The 21975-nt window shown below is 42.7% G+C and overlaps 1 long non-coding RNA gene across 1 annotated transcript in view; it reads right to left on the reverse strand.

Moving 5' to 3' along the window:
- Positions 1 to 21313, reverse strand: part of LOC117346874 — a 222695-nt gene extending 201382 nt beyond the window's left edge. Inside the window, exon 1 of the long non-coding RNA XR_004536671.1 lies at positions 21228 to 21313. This is a non-coding gene — a long non-coding RNA (uncharacterized LOC117346874). The remainder of the gene's footprint in view (positions 1 to 21227) is intronic.
- Positions 21314 to 21975: the final 662 nt, after the last annotated feature.

A 21975-nucleotide genomic window follows, 5' to 3' on the forward strand; every position in this document is an offset into this window, starting at 1 on the left:
GTTCAAATAATAAAACTAAAATCCAGTAAACATTTTCAGATAGGAAGATAGAGATAGAGACTATGGGCTAATTTTTAATTTTAATTTACTCACTGAATACTTGTTGGGATGTACATATCTAGGGCTCCTTTTACGAAGCCGCGTTAGCGGCTTTATCGCACGCAACTTTTAAGCGCGCGCTAACCCCCGCGCTAGCCGAAAAACTACCGCCTGCTCAAGAGGAGGCGTTAGCGGCTAGCGCGGCTGACAAAATTAGTGCGCGCTATTACGCGCGTTTAACCGCTAACACGGCTTCGTAAAAGGAGCCCCAGATATGTACATCCCAACAAGTATTCAGTGAGTAAATTAAATTAAAATTAAAAATTGGAATTAAAAATAAAATATGGAAAATATAGAAAATAAAGTAAATTCCAGTTGACATGGCTATTCACTTTCAGAGCTTAACAGATTGAGATTTCTGATAATTATGAACTATTGAGATTTGGGATCATGATGAAAAAAACAACCAACAAACAAAACTAAACCAAAATATTCTTCTCACAGTTATTTCTGAATGAGCAAGATCTACTGGTTCACATTCATGGATCCCATAAAAATGATCCTGGAAAATCCCTTCCCCCCTCCAAATTCTAATATCTGAGTTCCTACCAATTTAAAAAAACAAAACATTTTTCTATTCGATTTTGACTGTTATTTGCTTTTTACATGTCCAAATCCTGCCACATTATAAGAATAGGAAGCCAAACTGTATAAGCCAATGTTTTAGAAAATGGCAGGGCAAAACATTTAAGCCACAAATACGTATAGGTCTAGTGGAGGCATATTGGAGGTGGTACAGAGGAGTTTAAAGGGTGGCACTGTGATTCTGGATTGCATGCTGAGGTACATGTTAGGTCATGTTATTCCGCCTTTACCTGTTGAGTTCAAGGTCGGATTACATCACAAGAGGTTGGTTCAGTTACCCAGGAAGTTATAATAGATAGTTTGACACAGTCATTCAGTAGGATTGCTAATACAGGTAAATCAGTACAACTATTAATAGTTACAAATGCATAGTCACAAGTACAAGTAAATCATCGTTGGCTCTTTGATTTGTCTCAGGAGTTGCATTAGACAGTTTAGAAATGGGCTTTTACAATTACCATTTCAGTTGCTTCAGGGTTGGCTCCCTGTCTTGGTACAGAAATGCTTTTAAAAGTTTTCTGAACCTGAGACAGTGGTCACAAGATCATAGTGTAAGTGGTAGTTGGTTCCAGCATTTTGCTAATTGATATTGGATGAATAAGGTAATTTGCCTGATAGACTTTGTTGCATGCTGGGAAATTTAAGTGGAAAAGATTTCTGGTGGAATATCTGTTGGAGGCACCCTGGAGTAGGACCACCTACTCTTTTAAATAGTTGGGGGCATTCCTTCGTAGGATTTAGTGATGCCTAATTTGAACTTGATCTTTGTGATTATGGGTAGCCAATGTTGTTTCATATAGTAGGGCTGAAAGTGTTCCAGTTTTCCAGAGTCCATATATGAATCTTACTGCTGCATTTTAAAGTAGTCGCAGACGTGATAGCAATGTTTTGGTGCAAAACACTAGTGTTACATTACAGTAGTCCAGTTGAACTAGGATTAAGAATTGCACTAAAATTCGGAAAGCATCCAATGCTAGATGAATGTGGGGACTTAGACCACCTTTCAATCACATATAAATACCTCTACAGCATGTACGTGTGACTGTTTGCATGGGTGCTGACTGTGTGAGAGAGTTGAGCGAGTCTGTGAGCATGATTACCATTTCTATCTACCCAGATAGGTATTTATTTATTGATATGTTATCTGAAACCTCTCCATCTCTAAACATAAGAACATAAGAACATGAGAATAGCCTTACTGGGTCAGACCAATGGTCTATCCAGCCCAATAGCCCATTCTCACGGTGGCCAATCCAGGTCACTAGTACCTGGCCAAAACCCAAGGAGTAGCAATACCGATTCAGGGCAAAGATTGGCTTCTCCTATGTCTTTCTCAATAACAGATTATGGACTTTTCCTCCAGGAACTTGTCCAAACCTTTCTTAAAACCATCTACGCTATCCACTCTTACCTGGTACTTCCTCCATTTTCCAATGCCATGCCAAATACTCCTTTCCCTTTACTTGTCTCCTTTTTTCCCTCCTCCTCTGGGATACAGTGGTTCCCTTCTTAGATCCTGTCTGACCTCAGCATGCTCAAGTCCCACTGTTGCTCATTGTGACCTTGGGTAAGTCACTTAACCCTCCTTTGCCTCAGATATAAAATTAGATTGTGAAACTTTAAGGAATAGGGAAATACCCATTGGCGTAGTAGGAGGGGGGGGAGGTCTGCCCCGGAAGCCATGTTGGTGGGGGCGCCAGACCCCTCTTCCTCGCCACCCCCTGCCTCTTCCACGCCTCCCCTCACTAAGTGCACCCCCTCCTTCCCTTCCCCCCTACCTCTAATTGTTCATCACCACGAGCAACAAGTTTCAAGTTTCAAGTTTATTTAAAGTTTGTTATACACGCAATATCAAATAATTTCAATGTGTATGACAATAAAAATTTTGGGGAGATAAAATAAAACAAATTGTACAAGCAAACATATAATGTATGTACACAAAAATTAGCAATACATAAGGGAAGAGGGGTGAATTACAATTTTTAAGGAAAGTAAGGAAAAAACATCAGGAGGGTAATGAAAAAAATGTTTTACAAATATGGCTAAGACTAAAAAGAGAATGGGGGAAGTTATGACCTATACATAAGGTCTGGTTAAATTTAGGTATTTGAGCTTGGGATTAATGATAGAAGAATTATCCTATCTATGACTCAAATGCGTCTTTGTACAGGTAGCATTTTAATGTGCTTTTACAACTTTCACATTTTCCTTGTGACTGCATCATTTCTCCTGCTGACGTCGTTTCTGGGTGCCACTCATAGGAAATGGCGTCAGCGGGAAAGATGATGGAGTCGCAGCTCCTGATTGGTGAGGCCCGAGTTTAGTGCAGGAAGAGGCGGTCAGAGCATACAGTGAGCGATAAAACTGCTAACGCGGCTTCGTAAAAGGAGCCCTAAAAGATCTGAATATTGCATAATAAAAATGTACAAATTAGCTACCTAAATACTTCAAAAACAGATGTGCTTTTAGATGTTTTCTGAATTCCCCATACATTTCGGTAAGGAGAAGCAGTTGATCTAAGGGCTCCTTTTACTAAGGTGCGCTAGGGCTTTAATGCGCGGAATAGTGCGTGCTACTTTGAGCTGGTGTTAGTTCTAGAAGCGTAGCGCGCAGTAATCTCCTGTGTGCGCTATAAACTCTAGCGCACCTTAGTAAAAGGAGCCCTAAATCTTTGCCCCATGCTGCTGCCTGGAATGAAAGAAGATGCTGATGATGTTTCTTAAGTTTACATCCTTTAACAGGCGGAAAAACAAAATAAATGTGCAAAATACATGTGCAACCCTAGTTAAAGACACAAATGTGCCTACATTTCAGAAGAAGGTGGCCACCCATCTTTCCTCCCTCATTTTACTCCACCTACATCAGTGGTCTCAAACATGCGGCTCGGGGGCCACATGTGGCCCGCCAGATAATATTTTGCAGCCTGTGGTCTATACTAGTGCTGCCCGCTCTTTGCAGCGTCCTCCGGCTTCCCACCTGGCCTCCCGCTCTTACCTTCAGATAATTACCGCAACCTGCAGCAAGGATTGCCGATGCCTTAGCGACTCTTGCAAGCTGCTGTCGTCCTCAGCAGCATGTTCCCTCTGCCGCGATCCTGCCCCTGATGCCAGAGGAGGGGGCGGGACCACGGCAGAGGGAATGTGCTGCGGAGGCTGATGACAGCCTGCAAGGAACACTACAGCACCGGCAATTCTCTCTGCAGGCTGCGGTAATTAGCTGAAACTAAGACTGGAAGGCCAGGGGGGAAGCTGGAGGATGCTACAAGGAAGGGGGGAACATGCAGGCCTTTGGGGGGAGGGGGGAAGATTTATAAACTATAAAGAGTTTTACCTCATGCAAAATTGTCATTTCTTTAATAAGACATTATTTTTTTCTGTGGCCCTCTAAGTACCTACAAATCCAAAATGTGGCTCTGCAAAGGGTTTGAGTTTGAGACCACTGACCTACATGTACACAGTTACCTGCATAATAATTCAATTTTAAAACTTATTACTAGATTTATTAAAGTGATGTGCCGTATTAGCTTAGATCAACATGCATTAATGTGCATTATTTCCCACCACTCCCATCTTATGCCATGGCACTTATTTACAGCAGTCGTTAGGCGGTATTGACTCACATTCGAGTCCTAGCGACGTGATGAACTTCTTCAAGTTTTCATGGCAGAATACAGAAATAGATTGCTGGGCCTTTCTTCTGTGCAGTATAAATTTGATGGTGTCACCGTTGTCGCATCAAACGTGGTCCTCCATCTTCAGCACTGCCCACTTGGGTGGTACATGGTTAGTCTGACATCTCCGCTGAAACCTGTCCACCTTGGGAGGCCCTGCTGGTAGTGAAGCTACCGACGACATAGCTTTCAGCTTCACAGATGCGTGCAAGCCCCAGTGGCACGACAAGCCCATGCACCATGATTGGAGATTTACAGCAGTAGACTTTAATAACTCTAGCCTTTTAATATCTGTGGAATGTCTCATGCTTTGCACTTGCTGCCTTCCCTGCAGCCTTTCAAGTACATGCACGCCTTGTAGTTGGGAACCTTACTTAAAGTTGTATTGAAAGTTGAAACCATAAAATATTTGTAATAGTTGTGTGCTCTAGCAATGACCTTTATGGTATCATGGGAAAGTAATTTTTCTTAATCAATGCCCCTTGTCTTGTTCTGAATAAGCTCTGGCATTATAACAAAGAATGTCCCCCTCAATGTTAACATTACATTTAAGTTTGTAGTCGATACAACTGCAGTGGCGGCCGTCAGGCGTCATTAATATTAAGTAGTTGTCGGTAGCAGTAACTGTACAGGTACGCAAGTGACTACAATCACATAATGTATCCCGCAAGGCTGTTATAAAGTTGCATGCATGCATTTCATAATCTGACTGCTCAAAATATTGCACACCTAGCTATCAACAATAGAAGGTGTATAAATTACTTTATTCAAGTATATAGAACATTATTTTTTTATTTTCAATTCTCCCACAGTAGCTCTAAATTCATTGGAAAACAGGAAGTGCCCTAGCCTATTTTACAAGGTTGGTGATTAGCTAACCAGATAACCAGGGCAATCAGAAACTCCTTGTTAAATGGCTTGAAAAAGCAAAGAAAGTCTCACCAAGTGGCACAGAGCTTGCCAGAGCCCCTTGGAAATAATAGTGGTGTCAGATAAAAGAAACATGAATCCTGAAATATAGGTTGCCCTTTTATATCATGCCATGATTTCTCAAGAGTGTACTTTGCGATTAAAAAAAAAATCTGTATTCCATGTCTTCCTATTCAATGATAAAACAGGTAAATGAAGTTATTGATATTTTGGTTCCTCTTGATTTTAGACACATTCATACACTTCCAGCAAAGCAACATGCGGCAGAGTTATATAACACATAAAACTTTCTCAATAAAAGCAATGTCCTGCTTCATTCTTTCAATGAATCTTTTTTAAAGCCCTGTGTGTTAAATCCAAATATTAATAAAGTCTAATAAGCACAGCAGAATATTTCACAATCATCTGTGCTTCATCAGACAGGTTCACGACCTCTGCAGAACTGCCGCTGCTCTGACACTGCTGAGGACTGCACTGAGGATAATGGCGAATATTGTTGGTTTTCTGATTAAAAAAAGCACGCTCTCAAAATTGAGTCCGAGAAACACCTCATGCAGAGAGCAGCTCATGAATTAAAACGCAGAAAACAGTAGAGACCATATTGATTTACTTTGCAGTGCTCTGTGGTGCTAAAAATGAATTCAAATAGGCAAACCAGAACATAATAAATCTACACGCCACCAAAGCAGTGATAAGTTCCGCAAGCACTGCGTTTATGTCATATGGCATAGATTTTTGCCTTTGCTACTTTATTACGATTATGATTGTTAGGAGACACACCAGGCTAATCTGGTGTGTTAATAACATTAGCTGAGCAGAGCGCCTGCAGGTGGCATTTGTGTAAATGGGTTGGGGGTGGGGGAGGAATAAAGGGTGTGTGACCCGGGCAGTGAAGGCTATGTAGTACAGCACATATGGAAGAGATAGCAAGAGTGGAAGTAGAGATGTAAGGGGATTCTGGATTGGTGGAGCTAAATAAACAAACAGTGGGATTGGTGGAAACCTTTGACAGGCTTCAGGTAGGAACAGGGAAGGAGTGGACTAGATGGCACCTGTTATAATTTTCCCACTCTCCCATGTATTTTGTTTTGTGTTATGGTGGTTCTTGGGGTGGTGCTTAGGCTTTGGGGCGGGGGGAGGGCTAGTAGGGATTTGGGGTAGGGTGGAGAGGTTACAGCTGTGAAGTGAGGGGCGAAAATGGGGGCACTAGTCTAAGATGCGTCTGGGAGATGAGAAGTTCATAAATAATTACAATGTAGCTCTCATAGGCAACACTGCTATGAGGGGGGATGTCTGGCCTGACGTTGCCGCAGGTCACGCTTGCATGATGTTTTAAAAGTACAAAATTAAAGGGAGCTAGTTTTGTCACCAAATAGCTCTCTGGAATTGTGAAGCCGCTTTAGGGTATTTAAAGTTTTATTTGAATTGAATTATGAGTTAAGATGATGTGAATAGTTAATAAAGCTGTCGCCAAATACTTGTTCCGCAGGTGACAGAATGTGAATGCTAAAATTATTATTTAATTCATTTTTAAAGCATTGAAAAGGTAACTTGGGCAGACAGAATTGTCTGGTCTTTCTCTTCACACAGCTTATGGCAAACATAACCAACCAACAACTACTAATGCTTTCCTTTGGAAATCAACGTTTACAGCTTTATTGACAATACAAAGCACATGACAAAACTCACACCAGTCAAAACCACATAATTAGCCATGTTGTAGTCAGCCAGGTTTCTCAAGGCCAATCTAACCTTCAGACAAAACAGCTGCATATCATCACATCTAAGCACTCATCATTTCCCAGCTGTGCCATCTACCTCAGGTGTGATTAGGACCACTCACGCCAATGCAAGTCATTGAGGGCAAAAATCACCAATTACACCAATGGGTTTATTAGGATCTTCTAGTACTATCCACTGCTGGCTAGGCAAGGTGAATTAACACTGTTCTTAATAGGGATGGATAGACCACAAATTTCTGTGTTACAGCATTGTTTGGTTTGGTTTGTCTTGGTTAGTCTTCATTTTCGTTTTGAGGCCAATATTGTTAAGATTTTGCCCTCTGTCCCCCAAATTCTGTATATGGGGCCTTAAGCTGTGCACATAAATCAGTACGCACAGCCAATTTGCATGTACAACTTAATTGATTAATTGACTAAATTGGCATCGATTGGCAACTAACACCCTGTAATTGATGCTAATTAAAAGTTACTTGTGCAACATGGAACGCACAATTATATAAAAAGTATGTACCAGCTGCAGTACGCAAATTTAAAAAGGGGGCTTGGCCTGGGGGGGCATCCCTAAAAGTTATATGTATTGTTACAGAATATGCCCAATCCTCGCACAATTGAGGCCTGGTTTTGGCTGGTCTAAATGGTTGCACTTAAGTTATACAATGCACACAGGCACTAAGCATGATTCTATAAAAGGTATGCGTACCTTGTAGAATTGCACTATGAATCATTCTAATCGGTGCTGAGAATCTCGGAGAGAGCGAGACCAGAAGGCCTTGAGCATGCGCAAATGCTCAAGGCCCAGTCTAGCTAAGAGGGAGGATCTTCGATGGCCAGTCCAGCCCAGCCAAGAGGGAGGATCTTCAGGCATCGGCATGTCCTGTGTGTTGGTGCTGGGTAAGGGATGCTATTTGGGTGCTTGGATGGGGATGTAGGATTGTGGGGGGGTTGGGGGGTGCACGTGAGCGGGGGGATGCCGGATCGCAGGGGAGGGGGCGTTCGTAAATTGAGTCAAGCTCGGTTTCCGAGGCGCCGATTTTTTCTCATCTTGCAAAACACTCGCAAACCGTGCACTCGTAAAGCGAGGTTTGACTGTATTTATATTGAGGTTATACATAGATAACCACAGAAGATTTATAAGTGAGTAGTTTTTCAAGATTTGCAATTATATTGTACTTCACTTTCACAAATCATCCCTCTGATGTAGTCTCCCATCATGTTCTCATTATATTGTCCTTGGTAGCGGTGTTCAAAGCCCAGTATGTCCTGGTGGAAGATCTCACCTTGCTCCAGTCTGAGCTTACTCCCATTTTCTCCTTGAATGTCTCAAGGTGAGCATTAAGGACGTGGATTTTGTAATTCTCTACATATTCCACATAGTTTTTGGCCTTGTGATTGCCCAGGAAGCCAAACCACTGCAACAAAGCTAATTCGAGCTGCTTTTTCCTTCCTAGTTAGCTTCTTGGGAAATTCCTTGCACACTCAAGTTGAAAAAATCAGAGCATGTGACATTGGCTTCCAGTCGAGGCACGAATATTCTTTAAATTGGGATGCTTTTGCTTTACACTTCTCCCTCCGTATTCGCTGTGATAGGGAATTAACAGAACCGCAAATACAGAATAACTTTTTCATATGTTATTTGCTGTTTTCTATTAAAAACCATCATGAATATGGTGAAACCATGAATAACAGGGTGAGAGACCTGGCCTGTTCCTGAAGGAGAAGCAAAACACGGTGAAGAAAGTGCTGGGAATCAGCGATTTTCTCTGTAAGTGCTTGGAATCAGCGATTTCTCTATGCAAGCTGACATCATTTGGGGGGAGGAGCCAGCAAGCTAAAAACCGTGAATAATCGAAACCATGAATACGGAGGGAGAAGTATAAAATGTTATCAAGCCTTATGCCAAATTATTTCATTGATCACTTCATTTTCACTGACAGAAAATTAACACTATGAAAGCTTACTACATTCGCATTTCCTTCAGTTAAAGGTTGCATCTCTAAGCGTTCCCTCCCCCCAAAAAAAAAAGAATTTTAGCTTATCAGGTTGCGTTATTGGAAAATAATTTTGGTAAACTAATACAGGAATTTAGTTCTTATCAGGTTTTTAGAAAAGCATTGAAGACTTATTTGTTTGATACATTTTATAAATGAGTTTATAATCTGTTATGCTTTTATAACTTTCTTACTTTCTGAACCGCTTTGAACTGAAAATTACAGCGATATATAAGTGTATTTTTTATGCTATGCTTATGTTCTTTATCCAATAAAGACACCAGCTTTGACCTTTGCCTCAGACAGATTAAGGAAGATGTCTTGAAGGTATTTAAAGGCTGCATACTCCTTTTGTAGAGCTCTGACAAATTGTTTCATTAGGCACAATTTGATGTGCAATGGTGGCATCAGCACCTTCTAGGGGTCCACCATTGGTTCCCATTTGATGTTGTTTCTTCCCACAGAGAACTCGGTCCACTGTGGCCAGCCCCACCTTTGGTTGTGTGCCTTGTGTCCCTGCTGTCCCAAAGGCAGAGATAGCAGGGAAACTTGGTAAATCCACCTCGGAGACCCATTAGGAATGTCACCATTTTGAAGTCTCTGATGACCTCTCAGCCCTACTCATCGTACTTCAAGGCCTTGATGCAGTTGTAATCCTCTTTGAGGTGCACCGAGTGAGCCAGCGGAAGAGATGGATACTTGTTCTCATTATGGAGCAGCATGGCTTTGATGCTCCTGGACTGTTTCCTCTAAGCTGAGCATCTGAACAATCATTCATATATTCTAGAGGGTTGCTCACAGATTTTGCATGGTTGCTCAGAAAAATACTTGCAAATATGGAAAATTGTTGGTTTTTAGAACTTGCTCATTCAATTTTTTTTTTTTAAATTTAGAATTGTCACTCACATGAGAAAAGATTTGCATGCACTGGACCAATCCTTAGAGGGAACATTGCTGCTGGATGAGCTGTCAATGAAGAGATGGACTCTTTTGGGTTACAGGCGATTCCAATTGCCTCAAACAGACTGGTCACATTGTAGCCGAAGCAGAGCCCATTTTGATGGGTGAAGAAGGTGGATAAAGTTTGGTGACTCTTCCTCTGATCTGGGGCTCGCACAATTTCATCCAGGTTCCACTGCTTGAGAGGTGTCATAAGGGCCCCTAAGTTTACTCATCTTAGAATCAATCTGAAATGTTCTACAAAAAAGGCAAATTTCAAAATATAAATGTCCTGGTAACAAAAGCAAAATTTGAGAGGAATGATAGCCATTTTCTATACTTTTGTGACCTAGGAAATTAAGAAAGAACACTTATTACCCAGGAACAAAAAAAACATGTTATATAGTTTATTGTTTTTGTCTATAACCTGCTTTGATGGCTTGACTCTAGGCCGTGTATCAAAAAATGGAACCTTGAACTAATTAAGATTCCCAGCAAGTTGGTATCTACAAGGTTTCAGTTACAGGGTAGAAAAAAGGTTGTTGGGAGCGACATGCAGCCGTACTGACACCATGTGTAAAACAGTGATCTGCATGGTGTCAGGTCAAAAGCGCGCCGGGACAAAGGCGCGAGCAGACAACTGAACGCAGCGCGGAGGCGCGCGCCAAAGAAAAAGACTGTTTTTAGGGGCTACCATGGGGGGGTGGGGGGGAACCCCCCCCACTTTACTTAATACAGATCGCGCCGCGTTGTGGGGGCGTTGTTGGGGGATTGGGGGGTTGTAACCCCCCACATTTTACTGAAAACTTAACTTTTTCCCTGTTTTTAGGGAAAAAGTTATGTTTTCACTAAAATGTGGGGGTTACAACCTCCCAAACCCCCCACAACGCCGCAATATGTATTAAGAAAAGTGTGTGTGGGGGGGGGGGGCTCCCCAACAAAACAGCTTAGGGCTATGGGACTCATAATCGAAACAGAAAAATGTCTAAAACCCCGCCCAAATTGGCACTTGCATGTACTCAGTAATATGGCGCTTTAGCTGAGTATACGATTATGCATGCAAACAGACATGTGGAAAAACCAAACAAACCCTGCCCTGACGCAGACAGCGAAACATGCTTGTCGGCATTGGGCTTGGCAGCAGGCCGATGAATGGCATATTGAGCTATGTACATCTAACATAAGTCTTAAAGTGATACTGAAAAAAAAAAAAAAAAGAAAAGACAAAAACGTTTTGTTTTACAATAAAGGTGAAGCTGATGAGGAGGCTTGTGCCGCGGCTATGCAACTATGTCTCAACGGGCGAAACAAGTCCCGCACGAGAGCCGCTTCTGATGGCTTCTAATATAATAAAGTCAAATGAGTTATATTAACTATATCAGATTTACATACTGAGAAAAATATATGAAAAAAAAATATTTGCTGGCCATTTTGGAAGTGTTTTGTAAACCTAAATAGGCCATCTTTTACTAAGCTGCGGTTGAGGTTTCTACCGCAGCCCAGGGTGCTAAATGTTCTGATGCTCATAGGAATTCTATGAGCGTTAGAGCAGCGTCAGAGTATTTAGCGTACCAGGAAGCAATAGAAACTTCTACAGCAGCTTAGTAAAAGTGGCGGGGGGGGGGAGGTTAAATAAGTTATCCTTTTCTTAGCATATTTTACAAGGGCTTTTCCATGTGAAGTGCTTGGTTTACACATGGAAAAGACCTTTTATAAAACTGCACGGTCACTGGGAGTTCACTTTATTTTGGATTGTCAACGGTAGCAAATTCCATAAATGAAAAATCCGAGCACCGCAATTGAGGGATTGTTTGCAGTTACTATCAAGTAGACAAAATTGAGATTAACACAATGACAGGACTTGGGGGCCAGATTCACTCACCTGCCCGATAGGAGCTGATCGGCCAGCCCAGTCGGACCGAGAATTTTGTGTAGTGAGTCGCTGCCGTCCCCACTTTTGAATGTCCCTCCCCTCATTTGCATGCGCGGATCGGAGGATGGTCGGCGGAGAGGTAAGTGAATCGGGCCGGAGGGGAATTTGGTCGCTACGGGGTCACAAACCGATCGGTACACGATCGGTTTGCTTTTTGAATCTAGCTCTTGGAAAGCATTTCAGACAACTGTTTAAAAGCTGCAACAAAGGACTTTAGGGGCTGCATGGGGTCCTGGGGTAGCGTGTTGGAGACCACTGGCATAGCCTGTTATTCTATGTTTGGCTTGGTATTCCTGTGGAAGGCTTAGGGATGGAATGGTGCTAATGCTCAGAGCAGTAGTCTAGTGGTAATGCTGCTAGGGGTGATGAGATTGAGGTGGAGTTATATGCAGCCATACTGACACCATGTGTAAAACAGTGATCTGCATGGTGTCAGGTCAAAAGCGCGCCGGGACAAAGGCGCGAGCAGACAACTGAACGCAGCGCGGAGGCGCGCGCCAAAGAAAAAGACTGTTTTTAGGGGCTACCATGGGGGGTTGGGGGGAACCCCCCCCACTTTACTTAATACAGATCGCACCGCGTTGTGGGGGCGTTGTTGGGGGATTGGGGGGTTGTAACCCCCCACATTTTACTGAAAACTTAACTTTTTCCCTGTTTTTAGGGAAAAAGTTATGTTTTCACTAAAATGTGGGGGTTACAACCTCCCAAACCCCCACAACGCCGCAATATGTATTAAGTAAAGTGTGTGGGGGGGGGCTCCCCAACAAAACCCTCCGTCGCAGCCCCTAAAAACAGTCTTTTTCTTCGGTGTGCGCCTCCGTCTTGTGCTCAGTTGTCGGCGCGCGCCTTTGTCTTCCACGTTACTGTCTATGAACCGATCTGCATGCTACTCATAGTTCTCATAGCCAGTCATGCCTCCGTAGCCCTATCATGTCTGTGACCCACCCCTGCCTGTGTTAAGCAGCTGGTGTGCTTGCTGGCTTTAACTCACAATTACTGCTAGCAAAGGTTTGCACTGATGGAAACTGTATAATAAAACCCACACTAGCTAGTTTAATAAACCAGCTGCCTAATTTCTAAGTTAAAGCATGTTAAATCACTTTCATGCACTAGTTTTTTTTTTTTAGGTATACTAATGAACTAATGCACACTTACAAAGGCATATCCCCTGCAAGAATATGTTATAGGAAGATTGTTTTGGTCCATCTTTGTGTAACTGAATACCTGCATCCAAACCAGGGAACATAATTAGTTCACAATTGAGATTTTAGACTTGGTTAATTTGAAACATTGATTATGTTGATTGAAAAGCTATTGGCTTCCGATACATTTTCTTGCAGGGCTTTTTGAATCATGATTGCAATAGTATGCTAGAACAGGTTTGTTTGTTTTTTAATGTACACTACAAAGTTTCTGTGTGCAACTCCCCAAAAAACAAAATAACAAAAACTAGCCTATAAGTGCTCAAGAAAATGGAATACACTTCTCCCTCCAAATCCGCGGTTTCAGCATCCGTGGATTCAGTTATTCATGATTTTTTTGGGGAAGGGGACCTATTTTAATTTTTTCACCTTACTTGGTGGTCTAGTGGGTTTTTGGGGCAGGAGCAATCTTCCTACGCTCCTGCCCCATGCAGATCACTCATAGGAAATGGCTATGGGAGCTCACGGCAGCCATTTCCTATGAGTGATCTGGATGGAGCAGGAGCGTAGGAAGATTGCTCCTGCTCTGAAAGCCCGTTAGACCACCAGGTGAGGTCCGGGATGCTGGGGGGAAGGCGGGAGGAAGGCGGGGGTGGGTCAGAGTCAGCCGAGAAGTTATTCGCGGTTTTTCACACTTCGCGGTCCAACTCTGCACCTAACCCCTGTGGATATGGAGGGAGAAGTGTAGCACACATTGCATATGAGAAGATTTTTAATTTAGGCTCTCTGCAAAAAAAAAAAAAAAACCACAAAACAAACAAATTATAGAAAAGAAAATTATCCCATCTGTATAGACCAGTGGTCTCAAACTCAAACCCTTTGCAGGGCCACATTTTGGATTTGTAGGTACTTGGAGGGCCTCAGAAAAAAATAGTTAATGTCTTATTAAAGAAATGACAATTTTGCATGAGGTAAAACTCTTTATAGTTTATAAATCTTTCCTTTTGGCTAAGTCTTAATAATAATATTTTCATTTATAGCTAAAGAGACATATATGATCAAGAAACTGTTTTATTTTACTTTTATGATTATGATAAACATACCGAGGGCCTGAAAATAGTACCTGGCAGGCCGCATCTGGCCCCCCACCCCCACCCCGGGCTGCGAGTTTGAGACCACTGGTATAGACCCTGTACAAGTACACACTTTTTGCTTGTGTTTTCTCCTGAATTTCTCTGCTTTATTTCCTTTCACTCATCTCAGGTCAGAGTCCGTGAAAGGGTAACAGGTGCCCTAGGAAAAGCTTCAGACTTGCACCTTGCCTCAATTAATTTTGAGGTCCCTAGTTTGCTGTTCCCGCAAGATTTTGCAATACATGTTTAGTTGCAGATGGTTCAGCGCAGATTACCATAAGAAGAGCTAACCATTTCTAGGAATTGCAGCATATAGGGGTCCTTTTATTAAGGTGCGCTAACCAATTTAGTGCACGCTAAAGATTAGAGTGCACTAAATAAGAACATAAAAGAAGTTGCCTCCGCTGGGTCAGACCAGAGGTCCATCGCGCCTCTCCCGCGGCAGCCCATCAGGTCCATGACCTGTAAGTTGATCCTTGTCTAAAACCCTTTATCCTTCTATCTATACCCTTTCATAACCTATCTCTACCTCTATCTGTATCCCTCAATCCCCGTATCCTTCAGGAATTTATCCAATCCTTCTTTGAAACCCCGTAGTGTACTCTGGAAGCGCATTCCAGGTGCCCACCACCCTCTGAGTGAAAAAGAACTTCCTAGCATTGGTTCTAAACCTGCCCCCTTTCAATTTCTCCGAGTGGCCCCTTGTTCTTGTGGTTCCCAACAGGCTGAAGAATCTGTCCTTCTCCACCTTCTCTATGCCCTTCATGATCTTGAAAGTCTCTATCATGTCTCCTCCGAGTCTCCGCTTTTCCAGGGAGAATAGCCCCAGCCTTTCTAACCTGTCTGCATATGAAAGGTTTTCCATACCTTTTATCATTTTCATCGCTCTTCTCTGAACCCTCTCAAGAATCGCCATGTCCTTCTTGAGGTACGGTGACCAATATTGGACACAGTCCTCCAGATGCGGGCGCACCATCGCGCGATACAGCGGCATGATGACTTCCTTCGTCCTGGTTGTGATACCCTTCTTAATAATACCCGACATTCGGTTTGCTTTCTTTGAGGCTGCCGCGCATTGTGCCGTTATATTCTATGGGCACCTTAGCACTAATGTTTGGCACTAATGTTTGGCAAGCACTAATGTTTGGCGTGCGCTAAATCGGTTAGCGCACCTTAATAAAAGGACCCCCATATTGCAAATGACTAAATGCTATGGACGCGTTAGCGTTTAGCGCACGCTAAAACAGCTAGCGCGCCTTAGTTAAAGAAGGGGTTATAGAAGAGAGATTTTAAGTTCTCCCTGGATGTTAAGTAACAAGTTTCCGATCTAAGCTCAGGCGGAAGAGAGTTCCAGCGTTTACCAGCTCGATAATTTCAAATGATGAGATAAAATTTTGCCCCCCTTAGCTGATGGAAAATGCAGCTTCAGATAGATATTCTGTGAATCCCTAGTCAAAGAAGTGAAAGTTATGGATTGATTCAGTAAACTCTGGAGCTGTGCCAAAGATTAGTTTATAAATCAATGTGCATAGCTTAAAATAGCATTGGGCATAGGAAGCCAGTGTAACTTTATTAACGGAGGGATAGTGCTATCAAACTTACAGGGCGAGATTGGTAATCTTGCAGCAGTATTTATAATCATTTTAGTAATGATTCAGTACATCCAGTGTAAAGAAGATTACAATAATCCAAATGTGACAATTTAACTGCTTAAACAATGATCCTAAATTGATCTGATAAAAAAAAATAATGTTGAATACATTGAAGCTGTTTCAACTTGTAGAATATTTTCCAGACTTGCATGGTAAATCTGAACTTCCATAGATACATTTAAATCAGCGTCGGGAACTTCCATAGATACATTTAAATGAGCGTCGGGAGCAGGGCCTGCGCTAAAACACACTTCTGCGGTTTTGTAAAGTGGGGGGGGGGTGTTATCATAAAATGGTGATTTAAATTTTAGAAGCAGGGCCCAACAAGGTGTTTTGAGTTTGTCTTTGTTTAGTCTCAACAGATAAAGGTTAGCGCAATTTGCACTCCTTAGCCACAGCATCGGCCAAAGATGTCAGAACTGGAACTAGAGAATGACACCGGAACAAATTTTTCCCCCTCCACATGGGAACTTATTTTCCTATCCTGTCCCAGCGAGTTCTTTTCCTGTCCCTGTCCCATTCCAGCACGCTCTGTCCTCATCTGCACAAGCCTCAAACTCTTTAAAATCTTAAGTGTTCAAGGCTTGAGTGGTTAAGGCCAGAGCTTGCAGGAATGGTGCAGAGACAGTGACAAAACTTGCGGGGACAGGACAGGGAAATTGAGTTCCTGCAGGAACGGGAGACAAATTTGTCCCCGTGTCATTCTCTAACTGGACAAAAAGAGTTATGCAATCTGCATAATAATAAATACTCCGCCCAATTCAGAGGTATTTCGTTGACCCAGGAATGGCTCCTGGCTGGCTAAATACCACTAACTGCTGATATTCAATGGGAGATTGCTGGCTATCTCCTGCTCAATATCTCAGTCAGTGGATTAGTCAGTAACCAGCTAAATTGTGTGACATAACCAGACACCACCAATATTCATTGGATTGCCAACTAAGTCTACCAGCCAGCTAGATCTGCCTAAAAAACAGGTGTATCTTTGGTTACGTCTTAGCCAGCCTGCCGATGAATACCAACTTGGCCAACTAAGGGCTCCTTTTACAAAGGTGCGTTAGGGCCTTAACGCGCAGAATAGCGTGTGCTAAATTGCCGTGCACTAGCAGCTGCCGCCTCCTTTTAAGCAGGCGGTAATTTTTTGGCTAGCGCGCGCTAATCTTGTGCGTGCGCTAAAAACGCTAGTGTACCTTAGTAGAAGCTGCCCTAAGTCTTCGGCAGCTGAACTGACCCTGAAATGAAATGCTGGTAGCCGGATATGTCCAAAAGTGGTGCTAGGCATCATAAGGCATCTGCTTAGATGTGTTTCTCATGAAATCTGGGGGCAGAAACATAGGCCTTTAAAACCCAGCCTACATTTACGGCACCTACCTACCTACCTTTCATGTAGTCACGATTCTATAAATGGCATTTTTGCGTGCTTAACATGTGATTGGTGGCCTTTTTAAGGCAGACGCTGATATCGTTGCCGTTTACAAAATCTGGGCCAAAGGCTGTCCACTCTATCTATAATAGCACTTAGAGATAATCTATTTATTTTTGTGTAGAGAATGACATGGGGACAAATTTGTTCTCATCCCCACAGGAACTCATTTCCCCATTCTATCTCCACGGGTTTTTTTCACTGTCCCTGCCCCATTTCTGTTTGCTCTGCCTTAACCGCATAAGCCATGAACACATGATTTTAAAGTGTTTGAGGCTTGTGCAGATGCGGACGGAGCTTAGGCATTGGTGGAATGAGGCATTATGACATCACAATCTGAGCTCTAGAATGTTGCTACTTATGATTTTAAAGTGTTTGAGGCTTGTGCAGATGAGGCTAGAGCTTGCAGGGATGGGGCAGGGACAGGAAAAGAACTCATGGGGACGGGATGGGAAAACAAGTTCCCAAGGGGACGGGGAAAAATTTGTCCCCAGGTCAATCTCTATGTGGTAGCTGTAAGCAGAGATGCTAGGAATGTTGCAAAGGTATTGTATATTGTGGTATATTAGTGCTTTATATGTATTTTATATAATTTTAGTATTGTAAATTGCTTCGCTGGATAGTTTGTCTGAAGGGAGATTAAAGGCATCCTTCCAAATAAAATAAATAACCTCCCCTTTTACTAAACCACGGTAGAGGTTTCTACCGCGGCCCAGAGCACTAAATACTCTGAAGCTGCTGTGACACTCATTGAATTCCTATGAGCATCAGAGCAGTGTCGGAACATTTAGCGCCCCGGACACTGGTAGAAACCTCTATTGTGGTTTAGTAAAAGAGGGCCTAAATGAATAAAAATAAATACACGAAACTTTGAATTTACAGGCTTTGCTTTGACATACGGTCAATGCAAAACTTTACAGCACTTTTGTAAAAGGGTCACTAAGAGGGAAATTCATCAAGGGACACTAACCAGTTTAGCAAGTACTAATCATGTAAGTGCATGCTAATGATTAGCATATGCTAACCCCCCCACCCCCCAATTATATTCCTATGGGCATCTTAGCATTTATGCCCATTTTCTAGAAATGGTGCCTTAACATAGGCACCCTATTGGCATCTAACTTAAGTGCAAAATGCCATTTAAAAGACCTTTTAAAATTTTTTTTAGGGAAAAGCACCCTCCAGCGATTCAAGAAAGGGTTAGATAAGTTCCTGCTGAACCAGAATGTATGCAGGTATGGCTATACACAAATAGGACACTGGTCTTTGACCTAAGGGCCATCGCGGGAGCGGACTGTTGGGCATGATGGACCACTGGTCTGACCCAGCAGCGGCAATTCTTATGTTCTTATTTATATGATTAAAAATTTTTCTATACTGCTTAAGAACTAAACGGTTCGCACGAGTTAAGACAAACATAATAATTATGAAAAACTGAAATCTTAAAATCAACAGGGGAGAACTATCTTTTCTTTTCCGAAGAACTGTTAGGTCATAAAAAAAAAAAAATGCAGTGACAATCAATTGGGTTTCAAGCTGTTTCTTGAACTGAAACCGATCAACTGACGCAACTGAACCACGAAAGCATTCCGCATCTTAACACCAGCTCTGGTGCTGCTGCTACCTATCGTTTGTATGCTAACTAGAGACCATTATATAAATGCATCACAAAAGTACACAAATGCCAAAATGCCAAAAATAACCTCTTAGGTGAGTCTATCTGGCCACATATCTTAGTTGGCCAGCTGATGAAAATTGGCGGTGACTGGCTATGTTGCACAACGTGGTTGGTCATTGGGCTGGCTGTAGAGCCCAATATTACCTGCGAGGCACCAGGGCACGGGCCTCGGCTAGCAGCAGAGCAGAGCATGGAAGACCCATTTCAGAAGTTTGAGTTCACACCAGCTGATGTTTACAAAGAACTGTCAAGACTCAAGGTGAACAAAGCCATGGGACCGGATAATCTGCACCCAAGAGTGCTCAGAGAGCTATGCGATGTTTTGGCGGAACCGTTAGCAATACTCTTCAATCTCTCCCTAAATATGGGGAGAGTCCCCCTGGACTGGAAAACTGCCAACGTGGTTCCTCTGCACAAAAAGGGTTGCAGAGCGGAGGCCGTGAATTACAGACCAGTAAGTCTCACATCAATAGTGTGTAAACTCATGGAAACTCTACTTAAAGGGAAATTAGACACGATATTGGATGAGGGGAATCTGAGGGATCCCTGTCAACATGGATCACTAGGGGCAGGTCATGCCAGTCCAATCTCATCAGCTTCTTTGATTGGGTGACAGGAAAGCTGGACTCGGGAGAGTCTCTGGACATAGTATACTTGGATTTCAGTAAAGCTTTTGATAGTGTCCCACACCGTAGACTATTAAACAAGATGAAATCAATGGGGTTAGGTGAGAAACTAACGGCTTGGGTCAACGATTGGCTGAGTGGAAGACTTCAGAAAGTGGTGGTCAATGGCACCCTCTCTGAGACATCGGAGGAGACTAGCGGAGTGCCGCAGGGCTCAGTCCTGGGACCATCCCTTTTTAACATATTCATAAGGGACTTGACCCAAGGGCTTCAGGGTAAAGTAGCGCTGTTCGCCGACGACGCCAAACTGTGTAATATAGTGGGTGGAAGCAATCCCACGGATGGTATGACGCAGGATCTGATCAAGTTGGAAAACTGGTCCACGACATGGCAGCTGGGCTTCAACGCTAAGAAGTGAAAGGTCATGCATCTCGGCAGCAGAAATCCATGCAGAACATACACCTTGAATGGAGAAACACTAGCTAGGACTTCAGAAGAACGGGACTTGGGAGTGATCATCAGTGCAGACATGAAGGCTGCCAAACAAGTGGAGAAGGCCTCATCCAAGGCGAGGCAAATGATGGGATGTATCAATAGAAGCTTCGTCAGCCGCAAACCTGAAGTCATAATGCCACTGTATAGAACCATGGTGAGACCTCATCTGGAGTACTGTGTGCAATTCTGGAGGCCACATTACCGTAAAGATGTGCTTCGAGCTGAGTCGGTCCAGCGAATGGCCACTAGGAAGGTCTCTGGACTCAATGGTCTCTCATACGAGGAAAGACTGGGCAAATTGCAGCTCTACTCTCTAGAGGAGCGCAGGGAAAGGGGTGACATGATTGAGACTTTTAAGTACGTCACAGGTCGTGTCGAGGTGGAAAACGATATATTCCTTCCTAAGGGACCCTCAGTCACAAGGGGGCACCCGTTCAAACTCAGAGGAGGGAAATTTAGTGGTGACATCAGGAAGTATTTCTTCACAGAAAGAGTGGTAGATCACTGGAACAAACTTCCGGTGCAGGTAATCAAGGCCACAAGCGTGCTCGACTTTAAGAATAAATGGGACATCCACGTGGGATCCCTACGTGGGTCGAGCAGCACTCAGACTTAATGGGGTGGGTCAGTAGAGTGGGCAGACTTGATGGGCTGTAGCCCGTTTCTGCCGTCACCTTTCTATGTTTCTATTCAATGGGATTTGGCCAGCTCTTTCCCGCTGAATATCAGCGAATAGCTGGCCAAATGAGACATAGCAGGTTGGGATCTATTCCCGGCCAGCTAAGTCAAGCTGCATATTGGGGGGTTATAGTTACGCTACTACTATCCATTCTGTCAAATCTGACCCCTTGGATACTCTGTAGGCCAGTCCTTGCCATGCTTCCCTGTTTTCCACAGCTTCTTTCAATTGCTTGATGTTCATTCCCGTGTCATTCTTGAAGGAATCCAGTCAGCGGGCCTTTGGTCTCCCCTGTTTCACTCTCTTCCAATAGCCGGCTCAAAGTGCCGGGAGGGTGGCAACCTATGACATTCCAACTGTGGCAGTTGTGTGGCTAAGTGCTATGGGCTGAGAAAAGACCTGGTGACCTACTCCATAAAACCTTCACCATGAAACTCTACGGATCAGAGTCAATACAGTTATGCAAGTATTTTATAAACTGTCCCATATGAATCTTATAAAACAGGCTCTTACCATGTACCTTTGTTGTAGAATTACCCTCTATCATCTGTCTCTTGCAAAGGCTGGTTAGGAGCAGAGATTTCAGTCATAATTACCTTGGGAAAAAAAAATGATAAATATTCGTTCAGCTTGAGAAGTAAAACAATATAATTCTGAGCAGATTGTTTAAATTTTCCATCTTTATGTTTAATCCAAAGGATCATCCAACCAAACAATCTTCATTTAACATTTATGAAATCTGTTGTGGATTACTAACATCATCGGTTAAGCTTTGTTTCATTGCTTTCATCCAGGTTAAATAATAACAGGGGCCATTTGTATCACCACATGTAGATGCATGATTCAACTTTCATCGTCCTCTACAAACTTAATCCATTGATTTATGTTTGCTTAGCTCAGTTTTGGGGAGTCTGTTAAACAAATTCAAGCAGACTGATAGATGAGCTAGGATGGATTAACTTTGCAATATTGTTATGTTAAGGCCACCAGCGCACATTCAGGAAAATAAATAAAGCAAATTTGTGTTATTCTAGTTTTACTTGTGGTAATCTTCTTTAAATGACGTTAGCAAAAGAAAACTGCATGTGGTTGATAAAGTTCAAGATCATCGATTCCTTTTTGTCCAAACTGATGTACTGAAGATTTTTACAAAAGGGGTTTCATATGTTCAAGATTACAAATGTCAGCTATATGCAGAAATGTCAAAATGCTAGTGATTTTTTTTTTTTTTTTTTTTTTTTGGCTTTTCTGTGCGAAACAC

The sequence above is a fragment of the Geotrypetes seraphini genome, chromosome 12 (assembly GCF_902459505.1).
Source record: "Geotrypetes seraphini chromosome 12, aGeoSer1.1, whole genome shotgun sequence".
Lineage (NCBI taxonomy): Eukaryota > Metazoa > Chordata > Amphibia > Gymnophiona > Dermophiidae > Geotrypetes > Geotrypetes seraphini.